The sequence below is a fragment of the Gallus gallus genome, chromosome 3 (assembly GCF_016699485.2).
Source record: "Gallus gallus isolate bGalGal1 chromosome 3, bGalGal1.mat.broiler.GRCg7b, whole genome shotgun sequence".
NCBI lineage: Eukaryota > Metazoa > Chordata > Aves > Galliformes > Phasianidae > Gallus > Gallus gallus.
This window is the reverse complement of record NC_052534.1, coordinates 13,861,771-13,888,576: the sequence shown is the minus strand read 5'-3', so window position 1 is coordinate 13,888,576 and position 26,806 is coordinate 13,861,771. Positions and strand designations below refer to the sequence as shown.

Sequence of the window (26,806 nt, the reverse complement as noted above, 5' to 3'; positions counted from 1 at the left end):
ACGATACTTTCTTTCCTTCTGTGTAAACTCACCAGAGGTCATTAATCGTAAGTACTAAAAGTAGATGCAGATGATGAGCTGCAGAGGACACGTTGTGTAACATGCATTGTGCAGTCCATGCAGGTGCAGCGGACGGGGGGCATTGGCTGTCATGTGTGATCTGATCCAACTGTCTCTCTTGGACTGAAGGCCCATAAAATTTATCACAACATTTTTCTTCTCTTGAAGGGCTTTTTTCCCCCACAGCAGGGCACTTCATGTAAAAGGCTGTGGTTCCCCTGTGAGGGCTTTGTAATGCCCTCTGAATTGCCAGTGTTTATAGCATAATCATGTGTGATCTTTGTGGTTGAGCAATATGGGATGTCTCTCAATAACCCAGCTCTCCAAGGATGTAAATCAGTAAAACTGTAGTAGCCCAGGTACTCTCTCCAATAAATGGAGTAAATGAACCCAAGTGCTATCATAGCTCACCGTCAACCAAGAGGAACTCTGGCTGGAGGCAGAACCACGAAGTCTGTGTCTGAGTACAGCCTGGTGGCCTTGGGCAAACAGCTGGAGACAGAGCCCAAGTGAGGAGGAGGTGGTGGCAGTGCCCAATGCATGCCCCAGTTTCAATGCAAGGGTACAACAGACTCAGCAAAGAGCTCCTTTCCACCAGCTTTCTTTTTCATGTAGATGAAAAGCCTCTACTGATGCAAGGGGCCTCCTAGAAGAAGGAAAAAGCCTCTTTTCCTTTAATGAATAAGCATTGCTCCCTACTTCCACTTTCCTGCCCCAAAGTGCTCCCTCTAATCTTTAAGCACCACCTCTGCTGCCTTCAGTGCCTGTAGGGATGGGAGATGCTCTCAGTTAGTGACTGCAGGAGAGAGACCACAGAGACCTTCATACAGTAGCTTGCTTCTGCAGTGCACAGCAGCAAATGTCCAGACAGCTACTGGACCCTGTGGAGAGGGAAAAGCCCTTCCCCAGGCCACAGGAGTATTTTCCCTGCACAGGCTCTTCATTGTTGGCACTGACAGCAGAGTGGGGTTATGGTCAGTGCAATTCTTCACATGGTGGTAGGCCCAAGTCTGGGATCATGTTGGGTGTGTTGCATCTATTCTGGATAGGTACTGCTGAAGGAGCAGGCCCTTGGTTCATTCAGCATGGTGACTTCTGACATACGGGGTGGGTGAAGGGAGCGTATATGGTGTCTCTTTGGAATGTGGAAATGAGATTCTTGGAGGTGTTCACAGGTTTTTTGGAAGATGGAAATGGATGTTCTTGGTTCTTTGTTATGTGAAATCTTACTGCACTCTGTAGGTGCTTTCAGTTTCTTGGTTAAAGGATGATGACATCCTAATGGCACCCTACTATCTTCATGATAGCAACAAAACCATTACTTTGTTTTCCCTGAGGAAATTCAGTTTTTGAGGTATGTACACATTCTCCCTTTGTGCTGGAGTTATTTTGTGCAAAGTGATGATCTTCCATTTCCATAATTTAAAACCATATCAGGCTTAATAAATCCCTGTTCTGTCATTCTGGTGACAGATCAGGGAGTGATGATAACTTTCTTGTGTCAAAGTAACTAATGAGAATGAAATTATCTGGCTCTCTGTGGAGATGCTGCTATTCTCAGCTCCTGCTGGGATGCTGCTGTTTCCCACTGGCAGCTGAAGTGCAGACCCTGGCAGTGCTGCAGGCCCTGTGATGGAGGAGCCAGACAGTGTCTGTTGGCCCAGAGAGGGGTTGGGTACAAGGACAGGTGTTGGTAAATGTTGCAGATACTGGTAGAAATCTCAGGATTTAACTGCACCTGCTTTGCTGGGATAATCTATGAGTTGAGGTGATAGTATCTTGCCTTGTGGAGTTAATAGAGTCAAGTTTTATTTTTCCTGTATTCCAATCACTTACAAGCACTGGGATAATCAGTGATGTACGATTTGACTATACATAGCACTATCTTAAAAATAGTTGTATTAAAAACAGCATGAGAGCTGCAAATCACATGGAAAGGAGCAGGTCTTTCACACAACCTGATTCCTCCAGCAGGTTCCTGCCCTACTCCTCAGCCTTATTTTAGTTTGGAAAAACATTTCAATCCCTTTGGCACTAGCTGATAATCTGCTGCAGCTTCAGCAGAAGCTCATGATGGTCGAGGCAAGGAAAATCTGCCCCCCCCCCCCCGATCTCCAACTGCTGTGCTGGCACATGCATTCTCTGCCTGGCTGCTTTGCATCCCAGTCCTAAACTTATGATTTGGTGTTTGCCCTAATGTATCTGTAGTGCCAGTGGGGAGTGTGTGGGGGGGGGGGTCCCACTTACTGTACTTTTATTCAATTTGAGTGGTTTGGAGTGTCTCTAGAAGTAAAAAAACTGTCTTTATAAGATGATGCTTATAACTACTTGTTCCAGTCAAAGATTTCTTTGCTGTGTCTTAAAAGGACAATTCTTAAAGGGTGAAGTAGGCATGTAATCCAATTGCAGATGGAGGGGGATTGCCCACTACTGCCTCCTCCTCTCCCACATCTGCCCTCTTGCCATGGGGTTTCTGTGCCTCTGGCTCCTTTGTTTGGGGCTGGGATGAAGCCTGTCTGCAGAAATGTGGCAGTGCTGTCTCTACCACCAATGCTCCATCTGCTAACACTGCACAGACTTCTAAACCAACCAGGTGCTAATAATGAATTTTAGTCTACTTGTAATTTAAAGTGTGTAGTGGAAATGCAAGTCACAGCTTGAACCAGTGATTGAGCATCTGGTAGGAAGGCAGGGCCAACCCAGGGGAGCTCAGGTGCATATGAGTGACCATGGGGTGGAGCCAGGATCCACCCTTTCTCAGACCTCATTTAGGGGTTGGCAGTGGAGATAAGGGGATCTCTCTGGAGATCCCTGTGTACCTGAGGCCTTCTGAAGGTAAGCAGCTGCTTTCTCTTTTTTGTGCTCACAAGTGTTGCATTGTAGTGAATACTCACTCACTGCAGCCTGGGATCTTGCTGCTCTGCTGTCATTATTGTGCTTTCCATTGCATTACAAAGTGAAAATCTGAAGTTGCTGTTTTCTGTGTGTGAAAAGCTGTTCTATACTTTCATAAGAGACATGAGAAAAGTTCCATCACTTACAGGGGTCTCTTCAAGGGAACTAAGTATTGTGCTAGGTATGTATCAAGTTTTCAGAATAGATATATCCACGTGCTGCCAAAAGTCTTTTGGAGGCCTTAGAGTTCGACAAGGGATCCTTCTGCTTTACATACGTGTGTTAATGTGCACACTTCTTTAATGTACGTTCTAGGAAGGAGCTGGGCTGCAAACCCTATGTTCACAACTCAAAGTGGTATTGTTCTTTTCTTTTTGGAGGAGAGGGAAAATTTTTCTAAATTTCTTTCAAATATGTAGATCACATTATATTTGTCTTAGGTCAGTTGTTTCACTGTGACTGACCACTGCAATGCTCTCAGGGAACTGAAGATAGGCCCTGCTGTTGCTAATGTCCCAGCTGGAGCAATTAACAGGCTGCCTTTGGGTTCTTTTGGCAGGGGAGTATTATCTTAGAATTAGGCAGAAGGTGGAAGCCAACAGATGCAGTGTTGTCTTATTTACTTCTTGAATGAATTTCAACAGGATCCTAGAGAGTATCAGGTATTTTTTTTATCTTGTTTATCAGCTGAACAAATGCCCGGGAAGGCTGAGATCTCCATCCCAGTACAGGAACTTTTTTGACCCTTGTGATCATATTGGCTACAGTGTCAATAGAGCTGCTCCCTCCTTTCAGAGCTACAGATACCAAGGTGTGTGGGTTACAGCAAGGCTTTAGGGGTGTTTTAGGGCCAAAGAGAGAGGTAGAGGTTCCACTTCCCCTTTGTTTATACTGTGCAGATACTTTTTTGCTGTAAAAACTTGGTCTCCAAACCTGTATGGGAAGTGTTAAGGCTCAGCATGCTATCTGAAACTCAGGTGGGGAGGTTGCATGTCAGTAATTATTCCCATCCTGAGCCTGTTGTGGAGGAGGACATCAAGACTTGCACAAGACTCAACTTCCAAAACAACACTAAGACAGGCCCACAAAATCACAGTTTATGCTGGAGTCCTCCCCACTGTGCAGAAGGTGATTTGGAAGGTCATCTTCCATATTATCAGAAAGAGGAGTGGTTCAAATCTAGTGGTGGAGAAGGCATCCCATAGCCCTGTGCAAAATTCAGCAAAAAATGTTGCTGCTTGCAGTAAGACAAAACAGAGCTATGTAACAAACATATTCCATCTCCTCTTTTGCACTTCCAGATGGCTGTTACAAAACACAGACATGGTATATGCCTGAATCTGAAACAGATGACATAACTGTGCTGGTGCATCATCTAACCCCTTTGTGTCTGGACCCTATGTCCTTCGGGGTGCATTACTAATCCTTGTGGCTCTCCAAACTAGATTTTTTTAATGTCTAATTTTGATAAAAGATCTGAATGGCTAAAGGGCATAAGTTATTCTTTCTGTGGCCTATTATAGAATATGATAACTAGATTGCCACCAGATCTGTCTCCTTCAGATAGTGGAAGAAAATATTATGTTCATCATCAAACCAAGAGAAGGAATAGGTCTAAGCCACACCAGCTTTCAGTAACTCAGCATTGTGGATGCAGATGGTGCAAGTGCTGTAGGATATGCACTTAAATTAGTTTTAGAATGGCCCTAAGAACTGGGGCAGCACTTACAATACTTTAAATCTGATGGTGAAAATCAGTGTAATGTATCTGCTGTAGGGTGATGGCCCAGAAATGTCCTGAAGGGCAGGAGTTGGGCATGTAAGGCACTCATTTGAGAGTCAAACTGGGATATCCATGAGACTTCTGTATACAGATAAATAGCTCATTCATAGTGATAAGAATTATCGTCAGTAATCTTACTGGTGCTTTCAGCAGTTACTGACTGCGTTCTTACACTTCCTTTGTAAGTGGCTGAGGTAGGACCATTCCTAATTTGAGAGCTGGAAGCTGTTTTCACAAGACTGCAGGACACGATGCTTCCGAAAAATCAATAAACATAATAGCATGTCCAGTAAAATCAAATTTAGCAACTCTAAATTAGAGAAGGCCATGAAGTCACTAACCCTAGAAGCTATAGAAAACAGGTAGCTTATTGAAAGTGTGCAATATTTTTACAAATGGGGGGGGGAAAGGGATGAAATATGTTTCCATATAATGATTTTAGGATATATTTCTGGCTAGCGTTCTCTACCACAGCAGGAATACAGGCAGTAGTCAACAGTGTCTGATCCTGCTTTCCCTGACAAAATTGCAAGCTGTCACTGGTTGCAGCAGGAACAGGACTAGTCTTTCTTACAATAAATTACACCAATTTACCAGGCAGCATTCCATTTGAGCCACACTGTGGATCTGATTGCAAATGGAGCCTATTCAGATATACTTACAGCCAGGTATTTGCAATCACTGCTGCTGGATTCCGGCTAAATCTGTGCTCTATCAACAAGAAACTTGTAAGGCAGGAAGTGAAGACAGCAACACCCCAGTCAGACACAGATCTGTTAAGAAACCCCTATTGCTATATAGACATTTATGCTGGGTTTGCTTTAAAAGGGTATTAATTTAATAATGAATGCCTTTTCTTGGATGATAAAGACTAAGTCCAAATTTAGGTGATTGAAAGGTATTACTTCTGTTACTTCCTACTGTGTGGCTGCAGAACAACAGACTGTACATACAATCTCCTGAACATATCTCTCAGAAGCAATCAAAAAATGACTGTGTGGAGATGGCGATAGTATTTCTGTCCTAGACAGATCACATCCCTGATCTGATGCATCATGTGGGCCTACCTACTTGCACTACCCCAAGTGTGGGAGCAGCTGTGGCATGTGTCCAGGGCAGGGCTTTGATGTTTTTGCCTTTCTTTTAGTTTTGCTAAATGTAACCTGACCTTTATCCTTCACTGGATCATCATGGTGCCTTTACAAACACAACTGATGGGGACTGAGGAGAGCTCTACTGAACAGTGATGAAACACTCAATACTACAGGAAAGCGTTCATGTGATAAACTGTTTTCCAAAGTGTGTATTAATTTGAGATAGGCTTTGTTGGTTAAAAAGACTATGTATTGTAATTCACAATAACTAATTCCTAGCCAGTGTCATAGAATGAAACAGAATCAAAGTTTGTTTTTCCCACGTTCATTTCTAGAGGTGAGATATGCCCTATAGTTCTTGAGTTGTTGCTGGTGGTCAAGTAGGACTTTTCAGTAACAAGAGAAGCTACAGCTGGAAATGTAAAGCTCCCAGTTCAGTGTGAAATGATAATGATAACATGGGCTGCTTTGAAACTGTTCTCTCAAATCAATGTTAATGAACCAACAACCATGTGCAGATACCCTGAGACAGTGATTGACATGAAAGATGTTATTTCTTTGTTATCCTGGGATCAGATGTCTTGGCATTGACTGTATTTTGAACCAGTTGTGAAAGATGAACAATACCAGTTCTAGAAGCTATTTATAGCATATTACCATTTCAAAAGAGTTTTTTTCAAGTCTCTTGAATGGCATTAATATTAAATCCTCTGGAAAATCTCAAAATGTGAATTTGCTGTGAGTCCCCTATGACAGACCATCTCCCATGAGAAAGAATGAGAGGGGGGAATGTAGCTCAGCAAATTTGACAATTTAAACATCTCCAGGGAACAACATAACCAATGAAATTATTTTTGTGTATGTGCTGGATTTGGGGGAGGGGGGTGTGTTTGTTTTGTGAAGCAGATGACCACAGGCACTTTTGCAGAGTAGAAGATAGATGCACTGTTTTACTACCTGTTAAAATCTAACTTGGGATCAGTGGCCTAATAGAAACAGGTGGAAACTGACATCGTAAGAGATCTCAGTCCTGTCTTGGACCAGGTAGTCAACACTGGAATTTTAGTGTACATGGATGTAAATTGTGAGGAAGAAAAGAGCATGGACTTATCTACACAGACTTGGAACACTTGGGGCAAATGTTCCAAATTAAGAATGAAAACATTCCACAATTTACGTCAAAACTATAAAAATAAGCACTTTGTGGAGCTCATGCCCTGACTGAAGTCAGAATCCTCATCCAAAATATGCAGAAATGACTTCTAATTACTCCATCTCATGACAAATGAAACTCTCATTGGTGTTCCACAGTTAAAATATCTGCCCATCTTGATTTTTTTTTCCTATAACCATTCCCAGATGTAAGAGGTACTGTATAAATATCCAGAGCAACAACAGTGATACCCATAGAAGAAGACATAGGAAAGGGGGATAGAAGAAAGCAAAAGGCCGTATTTGTAGCTTTTACAATATTAATATTATATGATGAGCATCCCACAGAGCCCTAAGTAAGTCTATGGACCCAGTGCACAAAAGTCAGGTAAGGAAAAGGTTCGTTTTCTGTGGAACCAGAAGCCTCTCTGTCCACCCTCAATAAACTGCACCAAGGCAATGGACAGAATAGAGAGAATAAAAATGGCCTTGAGTTGTGGTGGTTCTCAAAGTAGAGAACCACCTGAACAGAGCTGCTATGAGTAAACAAAAGCATTTTCTTTTCACATATTCTATACAGACTTACAAGGATAGCTGCACCAATTTAACGGGTACTAGCAGTATACTCCTCTACAAGCAAGAATGTATTGCCCTCTTGATGGACAGAAAGTGTTTAGCCCGAAACCAGCAGTATTCCGTGTCTCAGTGTCTATTCTGGAGTGTGGGTGAAGTTCTGTCCTGCATACTCTTAAAAATAACCACTCAAACAGGTTCCTTTTAGGGACTATGCTCTGAGCTACCCTATGAGGAGTGTAGAGGTTGAGTGTGCTCTTTAAGAAAACTTTATTGTTGGACAGCATCGAGGAAAGGAAGTTTGGGAAGCAAGAAATTGAAGTTTACTAGCAGATGTGCATGGTTTGAAGAATTAAAATTTGAGAACACAACTGATGCTTTTTGGCACCATAGAATACTGAAGGCTCTTTGACCTTGTGACTATGCCGTCAACTGAGACTGGCATCAAAACCTTGAAGTAGTTTATTAGATGTGAAATGTTAATGCTTTTGCGAAGGCACTTGTTTACAGCAGAAGGTATCATTATGACTTCCTGAGCAATGCCATGTCAGCTTGAAAGGTGGGAGTTATCCACAAAGCTTCATTCTTCATCAAATTTGTTTTAACAGTAAAATCACAACCTTCTGCCTAAGAGATACATGCCCACCTCCTTGACATGCTACAAAAGCTGTTTGAACATGACTGAGCTAACAGCAACAGCACAAGACAGCATAAAAAAGTGGGAGGTCCCCATCAAAGCACAGCCCAGCATGGGACAAAGTGGCCACCAGTGCTGGAGACCTGGTGTCTATCAGTGAAACTGTTAGTAAAGGTATTAAGACTGACGCTAGTGGGAAGGCCTGTATATGAAAGCACTGGATGGGGTGAGCAGCAGTAAAAAGGCATTGAGAAGGCACATGCTATTGGCACATGCAGAAGGCAATGAAGCATCCAAAACATCTGCAGGCAGCTTCTCAGGCCACCTAATGCAGGACACACAGGAGAATGATCCAGTCTTAATACCTCACAAGTGGGATGTGGTGGAGAGATTGACCCTTCTTGTCTCCTAATGGATATAAGACAGCATCTCCAAAGCCAGTGTCTGGTTGATAATGGAAGGAGCTGACAGAGGAGTCTGTAGAGGCCATCATTTTTTATCCATGGCATCATGAAAGCTCCTGGATACCAGCAGCCTGGTGTCTGTGGAGGCTACAAACTTTCAGCTGCTTGTGAGCAAGTAAGTGAGAGTGTGAATGCATTAATTCATATTTTAGTTTTAAATGAAATCATTTCCCTCTGAAATATGGATTTGCAACACCAGGTTGCAGTGTTTCTTCCCACAGCTCAGTCCTTGTAACCTGATCTCCTGTAGAAGCATTTGATAGCATCACTGGTTTGTGAGTAGAAGAAAGAAAATAACTACATCAATCTGTAGAGTACTTAAAGCTTGTCTAAACTGCCAGTGAGGGTGCCTCCTGCCAGCAGCACTCAGGTGTTGCTTCTTAGGCTGGAAAACTTCCCTTTTGCTATGAGAGCCCCTTCACAAGAAGTGTCAGGTGCAGAATGAGGGCATTCCCTTGACAGAAGAGAGATACTGATTGAGCTGAGCCTACCTTGACTGTCAGAGTGCAGCACTGATTTGTGATACATTGCCTAAGACAAAAAAGGCACTTCAGCTGGGAGAATAATTTGCAATAATGAGGGATGAAATTTAAACTTCTCAGGATAGTTCTTGTCAAGCAAAAATGTACCAAAGCCATTATGTATTTCTGGAGAAATTGATAGGCATTTCCTGTGGGTAGGGCTCCACAACACCTGACTAGCAAGTCATTTGTGTTTCCTTTACAGACTACCACTGTTGAACAAATGCTTTCACCAGAAACTGGAAGGGAGTGCAGCTGGAGCTCTTCCCTCAGTACTTCTGTTGCTTTTCTTTCCAAAGCTGGAAGGGAATAGTAAATAAGAGAAAACTGCATATGTGTATCTGTGGAAATTGTTAACATAAATGAGCAGAATCAGTATAAAAAGTTAAAAAGATGTTGCCACAAAATCCTATGTGCAGCTTGAGGGAAGAGGTGTGTTTAGAATTTATAACTTCCAGGTACATCCATTTTTGGCACGTTGCTGGATTACTGAGAGAGATCTCTAGCACTCATGTGTGCAGTGCAAAAAGTTACTCAGGACAAGAAACAATGTTTTTCCAGGTGGATCATAACTAGCTATGGCCAAAAGTAATAGAATTACTCAGGTTGGAAAAGGCCTTAAACCACAACCTAACCATGCTACCCTAACTCTAACAACCCTCTGCTAAATCATGTCTCTGAGCACCACATCCGAATGATTTTTAGTCACATCCAGGGATGGTGACTCAACCACCTCCTTGGGGAGCCTATTCCAGTGCTTAACAACCCTTTCTGTAAAGAAGTTTTTCTTGATATCCAACCTAAACTTACCTAGGTGCAACTTGAGGCCATTTCCCCTTGACCTGTCACCAGGGAGAAGAGACCAACCCTACTCTTGCTGTAAGTACCTTTCAGATATTGGAAGAGAGCAATGAGGTCTCCCTTCAGCCTCCTTTTCCCCAGACTAAACAACCCCAGTTCCTTCAGTCTCTCCTCATGGGGCATATTCTCCAAGCCATTCATAAGCCTTGTTGTCCTTCTTTGGACCTGCTCCATCACCTCAGTGTACTGAGGTGCCCAAAACTGAACACAGTACTCGAGGTGAGGCCTCACCAGTGCTGAGTACGGGGGCAGGATGACTTCCCTAATCCTGCTCACCACACCATTCCTGATACAAGCCAGGATGCCACTGGGCACACTGCTGGCTCATATCCAGCTGACTCTGTCTGTCAGTGCACCAAGGTCCCTTTCCATCAGGCAGCTTTCCAGCCACTCCTCCCCAAGCCTGTAGGGTTACCTGGGGTTGTTGTGACCAAAATGCAGGACCCCAACACTTGGCCCTATTGAAACTCATGCTGTTAACCTTGGTCCATCGGTCTAGTTTATCCAGGTCCATCTGTAGTGCCCTTCTCCCCTCATGCAGATCAACACTCCCTTCCAACTTGAGAAAAAACTCATTACATATCTTCTCACTGGCATTTAGTCCTATTCCTCAGTGAAAGCTGGCATATTGCAGGACAGATGATTTTCCTGGATTTTTTTTTGCAGTACTTTACACTTCCCAGGAGTTGCTTCTATATGACTGTAATAGAGCTGTCAAAATAACAGTTTGCAGTAGGAGTTGTGATCACACCTCTCCACACATGCTGCCTCCACCTCCTGCAGCACCTGCTCGTAATGAAAGGCTTAAGAATGAGGCCAGATCAAGGTGATGCTGCCTGTAAGCACAGGATGCATCTCAATGTTCACTTGACTGACCTTCCCAGCAGAGCTGTGCCTCAGATTCCTGCACACTTCTCTCTGCTGAAGTTTTAAGAACATGGTCGCAACTGCAGTCTTGCTCTCCTGTGCTATCAGTGCATGTCTCAGCCTACCTACCATGCACCAGTCCCTGGACCTTCCTACAGTTTTGTTTTTTTTTCTCTCTTGCTCCGTGACGTCCAAAGAGTTTTTTGAAACCAACAGTTTTGCCCTTTTACATCCTGCCCTCTCAGGCTAGTATTTTTGCGCTTGCTGAACTGCCTGTGTCGTGCATGAAACACATCGGACACTGCCCCAGCAGCAGCTGGCTGATAACACTGGGCTTTAAAAAACAAGGGCTTCTGTAACTTATCAGGGCAAGGAGGGCAGAGTTGGGATGAAGTCTGGTTCGTGTTCACTTTGAAATAACTCTTGAGTAGGCTACTGAGTGCACCTCCGGAAAGTACTGCCTTTGGCCTACCTGGTAAGGGAGAAGGCAACACCTCTGTGCGGGTGTAGTGATGGTTCTGTTATGCCTTTACCCCACTGTTTACTGGAATTTGTCACACCCAAGTCACCTGCCAGCCCTTGTGAGTTTGGAAATAACTGTGTAAAGTTGAATGGGTGAGAACAACAGGGCAAAATATTTATGCAGGGACTACAATCATCATTCATCAATGTCCATTAGTGTTTGCTAGGAGGCACCAGTCCTTTCCTCTTCATTAGATATTTTAAGTAACCTAAAGGTTCCTGTTTGCAAGGCCAGCGTTCTATGCATGAGAGCAGAACCTCTTGAAGACTAAAGCTGTGGGCTGTGCAAGTCCAATATATTGGCTCAATCAGATGTTTAAGTATCTCTGCAGGAATGATTGCTGTCGTTTAATTTGCTGATTAGTGTTGTCATATCTATTTGTAGAATACAGTATAATTTATGGTGAGATCCCTGGAGGATCTTCAGCAAATGCTACAAGTAATTGAATCTGCTGATTTCTGAAGGTCAGATGAAAACTGAATGTTATTATGATACAGATTATGTGGTGATGTCACCAGATAGCTTTACATTTCAAATTCACATCTATTGATTGTTGCTGTAGACTAACCCTGCAAAAGATGAGTGAATAAAAGTATGAAGAAGCCTAACTTCTATTTAGCAAAAACCTGAGGTAAATTTTCAACCCTTTCAGTAAAAAAACTATGCATTTCTTGAAGAGTGAAGACTGAAAAGTGAAGGAGACTTATACCACTGAGCCGAAGGGGGAGGGAAGCCTCACAGAGGTAATTTAGGGAAACGTCAGGAAATGGTTTGGGTTATCTTACTGAAGCAGTGGCTCACTGAGGAACTATGAGGCTGAGTGCTGCAACTCCCACTCATAGCTATGATGCCCCAAGCTGGTACTGCCGTGTTCTGCTTCTGTTCCAGCAACCAAGCAGATTTCCCTTAGCAGTAAGACTAATTTTGTCTGAGTAGGAATTTGTAAAAATGAGGTCTTCCAATTTGGTTTGAACAGACTTCAGAGTTTTTCTGTGGAAGCTGGATGGAAACAGAATTCACCTGGACAGAAGTTCACCTGGCAAGGTGCAGAAGGGATGGCTGACTTCTTAGGGCATTGGGTTACAGCATCTTGCTGAAGAAATGGTTTGTCAAAGGAACAAGGCTAGTAGAGCATAATAGTAACATAGCTCTAAGCATTGTGGAATTGTCTGCACCAAAAATTGCTCAATGATAAAGAGTGGATATTTCTTCTTCTGAAGAGAAAAAAAAAAAAAGCCAAACTTCTCCATTTTCCTAGAAATCCTTTCAGCTTTTTGGTTTAACATAGTTTCATTTGCTTCCCCAAATGAACTTCTTGTAAGAAAGTCAAACAGAGATTTATTTAAAAACAAACAAAAACTAGGTGTGCTATGAATAGGCAAGACTCAAGGAGTGGGTTGAAGCAGTTTGGAGAGAATATCACTAGAAGGCTGCTGCTAGCCACTGTACCCTCAACTCCCATCCAGTGATGCTTTGCAGAGGGAAAGTTGGGCTGGGTTGATAAATTCTGCAACCAAACTGCCTATTAAAAAGGATAAATGTGAATTCACTCACGAAAGCCCCTCCCTTCCCCCCCAGAATGAATCAATTAGGTTATTCTGTGCTTTTTCACTGCAGGAGTACTTGTGTGCTGCAACTTTTCTCTTCAGCTGCTCTGTAAATTATCAACCTGGAGCACTACAAACTACACAGCAACTCCATGACCTGCTAGAACAATAAACTAGGGCTTTAAGGCCATCCAGCCCACAAAGACTTGAGCATACACCTTTCTTTGTGTAGCCTAGTGACAGAAGCGTGGATGTGCCCAGCGCTGAGTGCATGCTGGTCTACTGTGATGGAGCAGGGCCTAAATACACACAGACACTTCAAACAGAGGCAGCTGTCAGTGAGGCTTCCTCTCCTCGAGAGGACACTTTACTTGCAGGTACCGTGCAGGAGCTACTGCCTATAAATCCCACAGACTTTGTTGTTTCACCAGCAACCAGAAAGGGAGCAGTAAAAACCTGCCAGGTTGGCTAGAAATCAGCTGAGTGACAAGGCTGTGGAAAAGCCACCTGAAAATAAACACGCAAATAATAAAATGCATGAGCGGCCTCCCACGGTGAAGTTGGAGAGAGCCTGCGTCTCCAGTTGTATGTGATGGTCCTTTCCTGTACTGGGCACGGGTATTTGTGGGGGAAAAAAAGAACAACAAAAAACAGGATGTTAGCAGAGAGGGGAATAACATGGCTATGTGCTGTTCCTGTGTTTACATTTGGCATGCAACTGGCAGTCCAAATCCTGACTTCAGGATGTGAGGTGCAGCCCTCCATGCTGCTGCTGCTACTGGAGAGAACATTTCTCTGTACTGCATTTATTTTGTAAATGTCATAAGCTCTGAGCTACTCTGTGGCTCAGGGCAGGGGATGCAGGAACACCCTGGGAGCCTGTTGTGTCTCACAGCATTTCTGTGTCTAGCAGAACAGGGAACCAGTGGTACAAACAGCACAAATGGGTTTTGTTTCCGAAGTATCATTCCCTTTAGGGCGATGGTAGGTTCAATCTGACAAGAGGAAGCTGTCTGCCACAACAGTCCTCGTGTACCAAGTGTGGATCTGTTACATTATTTTAGTGCTCTCTGGGGAGAAAGTGAGGGCATGTGAAAACTGATAAATAACTGCTCCCAGTTCTGGGTCTCTTATATAAGATGCTGATTATAGAAACTGAGGTGCACAGGAGTGGGACAGAATGCAAAGATCAGACTTTTTAAAGGAAAGTAGGTCTGGGTTTTTAGGGGGGAAATGGAAATTACCAGCCTTCATTGAGGCTCAATAAATTCAAATAAAAGGGTGTTCTGTTGTACCAGCAAGTCCATCTTGGGCACAGAATGAAGTCCAAGAGTCCTTTGCTGAGAAAGTACCACATGAGGAAGAATTCTATGTAGAATTTCTCTTTAGTGATGAGATGACGTACAGCAAAGTCAGTGGAGAACAGAACTGAGAATAAATGACTTAATAGCACACGTGATTTCTGAAGGGAGCTAAACAAATATTGTTCCAAAGTATCCAACTATTTGTATTCCTTCCCAAGCCTGAATCAACACAGCTGCATAGAAAGCAATTTTTTTGTCAACCTAGCATTAATATTGGTTAGTGAACATTTTTTGCTATGTTTTCCTTTCCTTCCTTTTAACTCTAAAATTAATACTCAGGACAATTTTTAAACCTAAGCAGAAAAAGAAAACATCGTATACACTAGGCTTAGGCAACTTCAGAAAAGAGCAGGGTTTGGACAGTGTTAAGGTAGGCTACTATTTTAATTCTACGCACAATTGCTCACAGAAAAATAGGGAAGGGTTTCATAATGTAACACAATCTCGGTGCAGAGAACAAAACATTACAGTTATTTTCCATCTCCTTCTCTTACAAACACAGACTATAAGTTGCCAGTTCCCTACAACTGTTTTGTTATAGCCAAGTTATGAAAGCTGTGGGAATGGAAGTGAGCTGTTCTATTTCATAATGCTAGTGCCCAAGCCCCTCATACCCCCAGCATAATTGTATCAGTAACATGTGCATTTATGGATTGTGGTGAATGTCTGGAGGATGCTCTACAGTATGTCCTATTAATGAACCGATCAGTCTCATGCACTAAAAAGCAGACATGTAACAGTAACCTAATTGAGTTGCATTTCCTCGGTTGGTTAACCTTATTGGATTTCTGACCACTGTATTGGAAGCAGCATCATAACTTTCTTTGTAAGTATATTTTTGATGCATAAGTGATAGAAAGTGTCCTTCAGAAAAAATATTGTAAGACGTTAGGTTTGAAGGAGAGGACTAGATATGGGAAAACAATAAGTAGGTGGCCAGGTGCTGGCTGATAGGTATGTTTGCACACCAAAGGTATTTGTTTCTGGGTATTTTTCCTATCACTCATTTCTACTACATATCTAAATTTGGAGTGTACTTCCCATGTAAATTCAGACAAGAACAGAATTCCTGACCTGAGAATCCACTTGCGTGATTTTGATGCATCCCTCCTTTGAGCCAAGATCTCTGTCATCGTAATTAGTGACAGTTCAAGTTGCAGTTCTTGTGCACAAGGCTTGCTCAATGAACAGTTTCTACCCCAGTGGGACTCTTTACATGCCTATTTTAATGCTAGCATTTGTCAGCAGGTCAGCACCCACTGGGATGCTGAAAAAGATCTATTCAGTCTAGACACACATTATTTTAGATCACCCCAAGGACCGCTGTGAAGTGCATTGCCAGCTAGTAAGCCTCTGGCCCATGTACTCCTGGAGAAGGTCTGCTGGATTGCCTCATCTGTGTGATGTGCCCCAAACTACAGGCATATCATGGGTGTTAATGGGAGTTTGTGTTCCTTGTGGCACAGCATAGAGAATGAGAAAGATGAATATGTGTCTGTATTGCAGTATTTTCATGAGGCAGGATTGATAAATGAGAAGTAAAAGCATATTAGGGAAATGAATAAAGCTCCACTGACATAGCTTTTATAGACTACAGGTTGTGAGTACTCTGTTCTGTGGTTTTCCATGTGGTCTTCCAAATGGTGCATTTTCAGGACAACAACTTCATCAGTGCATAGCTGGGAGATCTAATCCCAAAGCTGCATGTGGCTGTGCAGGAATAGGACAGTCCTTACATGCCAACACGGGGAAATAAAGCAGAATCTGGCCCCAAATAACTGTGGCCTCTTGCAAATGGGACAGTCATGTCTTGCAGTAGTGATGAACTGACATCTTGTCAAGTGACCTACAATTTCTCCTTTCTCTCCTGCAAGACTGAAAAAGGAGGAGCAAAAGAAGCAGATAGTGTTTCCTTCATGTGACAGTCCTGTGGAGAGGAGAGGAAAGGGGATAGAAGTGGTGTATCTATGGGAGTTTGTATAGGTTTGTGGTTTTGTTGGTGGTGGTGGTGGTGGTGGTTTTTTTACAAGTCATGAGAGGAGAGTATTGTCCTGTAGGTAATGAAATACAGTAGCAACCAAGTAATCCTTGGGTATAAAGAAACCTTTGCATACTGGCAGTTCAACCACGAAGATGGCAGAAATAGGTGCCCTATCTAGATTTTTGAAAAAGGATTATATTTATTGGATAAGGTGAGGTTTTGTTAGCTAGGCCACCTTATTCCTGCAGGGAATCCTAAGGAAGGATTTATGTTAAATGTAATTTGATGATAATGATACATTTTAATAGAGCACAGAATACTGTGCTATCTAAATCTGAGTCCATTTCTTCAGCTCATAGAATGAAATGCTAATAGAAAGTATTTTCTGCTCTATTGCAGCTTTTATTTCTTTCTTTTTTTTCCTACTGTATTTTAATGTTGTTTTACAGACTTTACTTACACAGCCATCCAGTTTCTCTCACCAGTATCTCTAACATACACCTAACCAAAACAAACTTGCTATGTTCATCAGCTCCATACAGTGCAACTAGGACGATGAGAACTGAGGTGTCATAAAGACTTATGACTTGATTTTTAGAGTAGATGAGAGCAGCTAGCACAAGGTATTGATTTCATAAGAAGCTCTGGATCCTCAGTTCACATTTTAAAAAGTGCCATAGATTCTCCAAAGTAGCATTTTTTTCAATATCTGCTTCAGAAAGATCAGCTCAGTGTTTTTTGAGAAACTGAACAAAAAATAGATGAAGCTTTCCAAACAGAGATTTTTTTCTTTGTCAAAACAAAAATGTGCCTAGCTAATCTAGGATGTCAGCAGTATCTAACAATTGTGCAGTCTTACCCAATGGTTTAATACACCCCTCTGAAAGTGTGTCATAACCTCAGTACCACAAAGATACCACTTCACTGAGAGTGTCACAAAAAGCTTTGCTAGATTTAAATAATTTTGGTGTTTTGTTTTTTGTCTTTAAAAAAAAAAAACATCTCAATGTGTGACATCTACAGAAACTTAGGAAAACAAACAAAAATGCTGTGATATGCTTCAAATCAATTTTGCAGATGGTGTGGGCTATATCTCTTTCAAATGTGTGATTAAACGAAGTCCTGCTACTTTAACTAATCCAAATAAATAAAAATGCAACCATTTAGTGATAGCTTTTTTTGGTCTAGTTTACAATACTTCTTGAGATGAGCCTTTGGTTTCAAAGGGTGGTGAGCTGCTCTGCTCCCATTGCTGGGATGCAAAGCCTGAAGACTAATTATGCCGTTTTCATATTTCCTAGTTGTTCAGTGCTTTGCTTCTGATAAATTTAGCAAAATTTCCAGCTGTACTGAGACTATGGAGGCTTGGGGTTAGAGCTTGAATAAAATGTAGCTTCTTATTTTCTACTATCTGGCTCTGAATGACAGTTAATCATACTATACCCACACATTTTCTACTATGAGTTTTTATGGGAGTTTTCAGTTAAAGTGGATTAATTTTCAACAAATAATTTCAAACATGTAACTTTAATCTTTAAAAACTTTAATTATTTCATTTTTTAGTAAAACCATTTTCTTTGGTATTTCAAAGAAGTCTTTACTTTTGCACTGGTCAAACTGAGTGTGTTTCCTGAGAAAGCTCTGCATTTGCTACAATCAGAAAGGCAAAGACAAAGATGAATGCAAAGGGATCTTGTCTATCAAATGTGGGGTCGATTGCAGGAATGACTTGTAGTCAAGCTTACAATACAATTTCTTGTTAGTCATTCTTTGAGTTATTTGAAGAAAGATTTCATTCTGAAATCCCATTTTGAAATTCCATTTTCAAACCAGCTGTACTGAAAGTCAACCTCAGTTGTATACTGTCTCTGCACCTTCAAAAGTTAAAACCCCAGTTTCTATTAATTTGTTATTTTTTTATAAAATAGCAATAGCATGCTTCCCTTGTCAGAGAAGGAGAACTTCTTCCTAAACCCATTCTTTTGGTACAGAGCACGGTAGCTGCTACTGGACTAGCAGGACAGCACAAGAAAGTGTGCCAAGTGCTGTTCCTCTTTGATGAGAGTTCAGCACTGGCATGGGTAAATATGCATTAAACTAAATTTTAATCTGCTGGTAATGGAAATCTTGTTACATAACCCTGCCTTGAGGACTAAACGAGTCCTCAAACAACTGCATGTTTAGTATGCTCAGATGAAATCTGAGCTTTTAGGTGAGGGCCTCTGAGAAAGCAGAAAATTTGAATAGCATGCTTTCTGCTGATTGCCAGCAATATTTACATAACACATCTATATGGACTGAAGCTCTTTTTCTCCACTACTTGCAAGCATATGCACTAACTTCTTACTGGGATCAGCACTACCTGGAGAATATTCCTGTTTGTTTCTTCTCTGACATGGAAAGCAATCTCTGAAGTACTACTCCTGCATCTAGGTCCTAGAAAAGTGAGGGGAGGAAGAAAGAAAAGAAATATCATCCCTAAAATGTGCTTTATTAAAGAAAGTATGCATAGGTCAAACATGCTTAACGTTTGTGCCACAGACTGATGGCCTTTCTGTCAGCTCTCACTGGCCATCACAACGTGATCAATTTGAAATTAATCCATAAGGAGTAGAGGCATCTTATTTTCATTGTTTTTATCCTGCTTATTTTCTTCTGCTTGCCCGAACAGTTGTCATTAGAGCTGTTAGAGCAATGTCAATTTATATGAGCAGGGCATTTGGGCTTTCTGTCCTTTATTTGGATAAAGGCATGTTAGCATGAGATACACTGGGTTTATCAGATAATGATACTTTGTAGTTCTTCCTCTGTTGTCCCTTCTCCAAAGGGAGAACTCTTGGACTCTATTAGCAGTCTAGTCAGCAACTCCTGTGTCTCCCCTTGTTCTGCAATTTCACACACTCCTGCAACCATCTGCTACGTTTCTGTTCCATGAAGCTTCTCTCTTCATCTTTATATCTTTTCTAGAGTAACTCCTATCATGATGCTGGTAAGAAAATCTTTTTATCTATTTAATATTATGATAACCACTGCAAGTGTGGGGCGGTTGATATTTATGAGGAAAGGAATAATGAATGAAATGATTGGAAAAAAATTATGTTCCCAACAAAGCTGCTTAACAAGCAATCACTAAAGACACTGCACAAATGAATATCTGCATACTTTTGTGTATTTCAATTTTTTTCATCAATATTTATATTAAGTCTATGTTATTGTTTCATTAGAGAAGTCTACCAGTATTTCAGCATCACAATAGAAATGTTTGTTTCAAAGGGGTCGTTCTGAGAGAAAGTGAAAAGTAACTAAGTGTCACATTAGTCATGCAAAGGCATGATGTGAAGCTGTTTGTCTTCATGAATTTTGTTCACTTAGTAAATCTAATTTCTGGTCACAGCAATTTTAATGTATTGATTTCTAGCTTTGCACTTGCCTGGAAAACAAGATCTCATCATAATTCCTGTCTGGTATCAGCAAGTCCTTTCAAGCAAATAAAATATTTTAATTTCCATCCCTTAGCATCTTTCATACAGAGCTGTATGTCACTCGCTACATTTGCTCAGAGCTGTAGGTCTGGGTGTGTTAAAAGGAGAAGCATACATGTGATCCTGTCCCCATTAACTCTTGTTAGCTGATGTCTTGTCCCAGGCCATACCAGTTTGTAAATGCACAGCTTCTCCATTTCCAAGGGGACTATGTCAGCCTTGACTTATGCCTGCATTGCAGTCACAGAAGTGGCTGGACTGCAATACAGAGAGGCATGAATAAGTTTGGTGACTGGGAGGTGTTCAGCCACAGCAGGGAGCTCAGTACAGACTGATGTGATTTTTGGTATCCAGGCTACCTGAAGCATCTCTAGCTTACTCTGCACTCCTTCGTAGACTATTGTGCTGTTACAGTTTAGCCCTTTGTTTCTTTACAACACCCTCTCTGACAGAGAACATTATACATAATTCTTAGGTGTAGCAATTAAGTTAGTGAGAAATTAAATATTTAAATGTGAGTCTAAAGGGTCAATAAAATTATGAATGTTCTATATTCACGATATTCTGTATTTATATAGAAAACTGACTGCCACCACTCAGCTAACTCTGGATTTAGATCACAGTCTTTACATATTTACCTTTGCAGGTTACTTGCAAAGAAATTTAAGTTAGTAAAAGTCCTCCATGTAACTTCAAAAATAGGAATAAGTTGAGATTTTCCCAGGTTTAGCCCATTAATCCAATGTTCTTGTATTCCTACAACCAGGTATGCTGATTACTACACTAAGCATGCTAAAGAAATGTAGGCATTTTAGCTATAAGTAATACCTAGTAAGGGAGCAGTGTATATATTTAAAGTGAGTAAAAGGCCAGCAGGTGTTGTGCCAAGATTAGGATATAACATTTTTGTGTCTGAGATCTTCTCCTTGAAGGATTTGTTCTTGAGAGTTGTGTAACACCTTTCCTTCTGCACTGACCTCTGTGATAATGTGTATCAGGAATGTAATAATATCAAGAGAACCAGACAGCAGCCTGGGAGTTAGTACAAGGGCACATGAATAATGGCATTATTTCCAATCAGAAAATTTCTAATTTTAAATGTATTACTGAAGCCAACAGCATACTGTACAGCTCTGCACCTTATGTACCTACACAAAGCGGCGTGGATAACAGGAAACAATAAGGCTTGAAGAAAACACTAGGGAAGACATCTCAATGAGCATGTAGAAGGGAAAATTAAATGTTCAGTGATATTTTGTCTTCATTTCAAGGTGCTTTTAAATATAAATATCCTTTCCTGAATAAAGTGAAAGGGTAGGTCACAACACACACACACACACACACAAAACACGAATGGGAAAAATTCTTCCTCTTTTGGAGCTGTTCTTTGTCTTCAACGGAGGCATTTCATACAAGGCAAGGATATATGCTTGCACCTGCTATCTGCGTACACCATAACAAAATGAAGGGCTAAACTTTTGCTTAACTTAAAATTATCCTCAGCAAAGCTATTGGTGTGAGTCCCAGAATGAAGGGCAGTTGTGTGCAGCTACACATGTGAGCATTTAAAACAAACCTTACACATACACGTATCTGCCACTGAAAATGTTCAACAAAGTGAAATGCTTTGAATGGGGATGGATTCCTGCTTTTGGGATTTTTGTGAGTAAACATGGCATAACTGGAAAGCAGATATGTTATTATCATTAAGGATGTCATCTGCACCTAAGAACACAAAAGTAATAACCTGCAAAATTAAGATAGCGCAGATGTGATTCTACCATTTCCCAGGAGTGTCTGGCTTTGCAACTTTAGCAGTGTCTGCACAATGCAGGGCTTTTTGTCTTTTATGATAATAAATTAATTCAGCATTTACAGTCAGGGAGTTCTAAAAGTAACAATGCTAATTTACTGCCAGAAAAAAAATGAGGCTTTCCCCTTCGAATAGCAGGAAGATGATCCAAAGCTAATAATGTTAGCGATGATTCCTGTTCTGTTTTTATATGGTCAAAAACAGGAAGCTGTCTGACATTGATAAAAACCTCTCTCCTGAAAAGTTGTCATCTATATTCTAAATTATTCAGTTGAATGCATTGTCATTACATGCATACTAAACAGGAATCAGGTTCTTAAAAGATGAGCTAACAAAACAGTGGGTTTGCAGTGCTGTCTTTTTTCTTGATTTTGTTTCTTCTTTCTTTTGTGTGTGTGTGTGTGTGTGTGTGGAGAAAAGCCTTGTGTACTCTTTTCCACGGTGCATTAACTAATTATAGACATGAAAGATGAAAAACACCTATTACTTCACTTAAATCTTCCCTTAACTATTGCCATAGCTGGCAAACCCACTTCTTTTTAAACACAGTTTGCAAGCTCCTCTGTCACTGTACAGAGTACAGTATATTTTACAGTAAAAAAGAAACGAAAAACCACAAAATTAAAAATCATCACTGTAACGCCCTTACCTGTCCAGGAGATGTGTATTTCCAAATTCCAAGGTCACCGCTAGGACATCTGCGAATGATGCTTTTATTTACTGCAAATGTAGTTTCCTCTCCTGCTCTTGTCCACAAATCCACTTCCATAGGGCTTCTCTTGTAAAGTCTGCAAAACACAAAGCTGACAGTGAGCACATGCTGTTAGAAAGGTAGAATCACCTGGATTTTATTAAAAGAGAAGACAAAGTAGACTCACAGTGAAATACAGCACCACGAGAAAGCTTTTTCTTTTTGCTTCAATAGTTTATAAACTGCAACGTTATTGGCAATGGGGAAATGGTAATATATTTCTCACTATTGTGATGGGGATTTTAGTTCTAAAGGGAGATCATGCAAAAAGTAGGCTAGCAGAAGTCGCTCTTTGCGTAGAATATGTATATGGAATGTGTATGGAATAAACTACTCAAACTTAACAGCATTGTCAAAAATAATCATTTTTTATGTATTGAAAACAAAACAGGCTTTGACTTCAGTCTTAGGTTGATGATTGGATATCAACACAAGCTTCACTGAAGAACCAAAATTATCAATATGTACCTGGTTACGTACAGCCACCTGTTCTTGGGACACCTGCACTCTGTTGCAGTACCTGCTTATATTTTCAGCTTCCTTTAGATCAGGGCAAGCTTGTTGTGAGCACTAAGATGTCAAGAACAGCGAAGAAATTATCTCAGATAATAGGTCCTTGGAGAATCAAGGATTTTAACCCATTGTCAAAGTAGAATGGCATTGAGTCTTCCCCAGTTTTGCCTTTCTTATCCAGTCACACAAGATGAGTTTCTTTGTAAGGGGCAGCAACATCCTAAGATCGGTTCAGACAAAAGACCAAGGCTGTTCCCTTAGGAACAACTTCTGCTTTTTTTGTGAGGCCAAGAAGTCCACTTGCATCCATTGTCTCTAATAAGAATGGACTGAGATTCACTGGGTAACTGAGGCACATGATGCCAGCAGTCTACAGACAGCAAAGTAGGGAGCATGTACAAGAAGCTTAAACAAACTCGAACAGGCTGGTCCATTGTAAGGCAGGAAACAAATCTCCAAGGTACTACTATTGTATGTGAGGTTCCAGAAAATGTTTCTTCAAAACTATTGACTTGGGAAAGCATGTGATTGCTTAAGTGAATAAGGCTCATCAAGCTTCATTTTGACAGTTCTTCACTTTTAAAATATTAAGAACCAATGATGAATTTCTACTACAGTAGAATAATACAGCATCTGGAATTCCTTCTCTGCTTCATTATGCTAGCATAATGCTAAAAGGAATTATTGTTTGGTTTTCATTTTGGATGTATTCCCCTGTTCTCATGCAAATGTCAGGCAGAATTGCACCATTTAATGGTTAAGAAAAGAAAGACAACACCAGGAAAGCTGGTTTCTCACCTATGTCTTACTGCCTGGAGTTCTAAATTAATTATCCATCTTAAGGGAAAATGGATGTTCACTAGGGAATAGGGGACAGCTGTTGAAGGAGGGTATAAATAGGAAAGGATTTGAGAACAAAAGAAAAATGTGCACTTTGAGCTAGAAATAAGTGTAAGGCAGAAAAATGTTCTTGGTTTTAGACTTTTAGGATGAGCTTGACTCTAATACACTGAACATATCAAGCCCTCGGTTTTTCTAGTTTGTTTGGTTTGTTTTAAGTGATTCTTTGGTAATAAAGCCTGGGGGAAGGACAAAGGTGCGCTCTTATCAGGAAGGTCTCTACATATGGAGGTGTGTGACCTATGATGTTGGGGCATCCCTGGTGAACGCCCTGCTCTGCAATCTGTCTGTCTGGATGTGACACAGCGCATGTAACTTCTGAATACAAGTGTGAGAATTGCATTCTGTACTGAAGTTACCTCAAGGTGCAATAAATATTCATTTGACCCCTGCTGCAATGCCAGTGCCTGCCTGTGTACACAGTGAATCTGTATGTATGGTAGGCCTGCATTTGCATACACACTTGATTTCTAGTATCTTGAAATGCCAACCATAAAGACAAGAATAAAAGAATGCAAGATCTGCAGCAGTGATTAGATTATTGCTCTACCACACACAGAGTCCAACAGTGTTCCAGATGATATGTTTAGAAGTAGGAAGTTATGCGGAAGTGTCTTTTCGGGCATCTTTACTTGCATTGATATGAGGGTTAAGTTCTGAAGCGTATTATATACGCATATCATATCCCATCTAAACATATTGGTGTGTTTAGACAGACTGTGACTATCACTTCAATATTCTTGGACAGTCTTTCTGGTACTGTATTGCTCCTGTTTAAGATTAATCAGTACCACCAACTTAAAAGCCTGTATCAGTTTAACTGAACAGAATTAAAAAATCCACAGACAAACTCTGAGAATTTAGAATAGTTTAAGCTATGCTGATGTCTCTTCAGGCCTGATGGAAAATCGCATAGGACATTATTGCCGATTTATTCATTCTGTGAGAATAATTTTTGCTTCTCCTTCCATGTCTTGATAATCATAATATCTGAATTGCTGTACAAAAACAGAATCAAAATGTAGGCCAGATGATTAGAGAGAGAGATGAGAAATACTAATTTCTTCAAATTATGGTTACCTAGATATGATAAAAGTAGAGAGCAGGATCACAAAGAGAACTCTATTATTACTATTACATCTTTTTAAGCAAGTAAAGTTGGGAAAATGGAAGTTTCTCTCAAGGCTTAAAGTAGACTATGAAAACTGTACCATGGAGTTTCACAATAACGTCTGGAAAAAAAAAAGAAATAGTCAAGCTTTCAAAAGTGGAAAAATGCACTTTTTTCAGACAATCATGAGTTCTGATTGAAAGTTTTTTCCCCAACTGTTACTTCTGTCACATCCTTTTTCTGCCAATATTTAACTGGGGATTCCACGCACGAAAAGTCTTATCTGTTCTTTCCTTTCTTCAAACATTAATGATTGGAGTTCCCTCTTTTATGACTTTCCAGATAAGTACAATTTTAGATTAGAGTGTTTGGAATGTGCCAGCTTTAATTAAGAGTTACTAAAACAAGATTTCATACCAGCCCTGCAAGTGCTCATTGATTGTTATGAATCTGAATTATTTTTGTTTTAGTTAAACTCTTCTTCATGGTTTCTTTATCTGTATTGATATATAGAACTTATACTGCAGTAATGGCTGTTGTGCAATATGGGACAGAAAAATTAGTTAGCTCTGGATGCTCCGCTACCACAAACCTCACACAGCCAATTAGGTGCATTCTACAATGCCTAGAGACAAATATCTGAGAAAATGGTTCAGAGAAGTCAGTACATCGAGCCATCTGAGTTGAATGATTTGAAGGTTTCTCGCATGTCACATTAGGATTATTTTAGAGTGTTGAATCTGCTGCAATTCAAAGCCACGAGCCTTCTCTTGGGGACAGATACTTCTCGGGGAGAAGCAGGCTAATGCTATGTACCTCAATACAATTCTGGAGCTGCTCCATTTACTTCAGGCTTTCATTGATGAGCTCTGGTTGAATTAGGTTCCTGGCTCTGGAGATGTAAAGATTTATACTGCTTGTACTTGTGACTATAGCCTCTACAGTCAGTTGTGTCGTAAGTATAATATAGTATTCAGATGACTTCAGTTATATATTCCAATATATAAGTTTCAGCCTGACTAGTATAAATTATTAGTACCTTTTGTCTCTGGCAGCCTTCTTTGCTGAAGTCATAGTGTGGTGCCAGCAGGTCTATCCATGTTGATCATTAAAGGAACATGAGCAGGCTCATGAGAAAAGAAGCAAGAGAAAGAAACAAGAGTATTTCTTTTTTAGGTAAGGTCCTGCTCTCCCCAGTTTTGTGCATGAAGCCAGATCTTTGAGTGAAATGCTAATGGAAATATAGGAAGAGATGGGTGTTGGGTTTTTTGTTTTTTTAAAGATCCTGGAGATTGAATATGTGGAGGAGGGTAGTGTACAAAAAGTGAAGGAGACTGCAAGGGGAAGTGTGTTAAGCCTACAGAAACTGAAGGAGGCTCATGTCAGATACAGCTAGATCACAGGGCACTGAGCTATGGAGCGCTCAACTTGAGCAGTAATAACACACCCACCAACTTTCAGAGAATAAATAAAAACAATTGCTGTGCATGAATATGTGCACTTTTTTTTTTGTTTATTTCCCATGGTAGAGGGAGTTCGTGTAACTCTTTAATTTAAACCAGCGAAATTGGAGCAACATAAAATTAATTTCTCTGGGTCCTGTTCTGTAAGCATCAATTATAATGTCTAATCTACATGAGGTGCTGCTAAGATTAGCAACCAGCTCTTTATTATGCTGCACCCAAAAGCATTCATGTGTGTTCAGATTAAGATGTAAGATCATACAAATATTAATTCTAGAATCATCCAAATATTTAACAGTTGGGTTTTTTTTCCTCCTAAGGGTATAAACAGCTTTTTAATTAGATATTCATGTTCCACTAAAATACATTTTTAAGAGAAATTTCTCAATAAGAGCTTTGCTTGACAGTGGGTAAAAAACCAACATGCTATCAGAAGGTACAGAAGAAACAA

The 26,806-nt window shown here is 40.7% G+C and overlaps 1 protein-coding gene and 1 long non-coding RNA gene across 3 annotated transcripts in view; one reads left to right on the top strand and one right to left on the bottom strand.

Moving 5' to 3' along the window:
* The window catches only part of LOC107052866, a 153,707-nt gene that overhangs the window by 119,258 nt on the left and 7,643 nt on the right, over nucleotides 1–26,806 (bottom strand). Inside the window, exon 2 of the long non-coding RNA XR_005858770.2 lies at nucleotides 22,267–22,405. This is a non-coding gene — a long non-coding RNA (uncharacterized LOC107052866). The remainder of the gene's footprint in view (nucleotides 1–22,266; nucleotides 22,406–26,806) is intronic.
* Nucleotides 19,217–26,806, top strand: part of PLCB4 (phospholipase C beta 4) — a 216,837-nt gene continuing 209,247 nt past the window's right edge. For both annotated transcript variants that reach the window (XM_046938621.1, XM_046938618.1), the window contains exon 1: nucleotides 19,217–19,311. The gene's annotated coding sequence lies outside the window, so the exon portion shown is untranslated. The remainder of the gene's footprint in view (nucleotides 19,312–26,806) is intronic.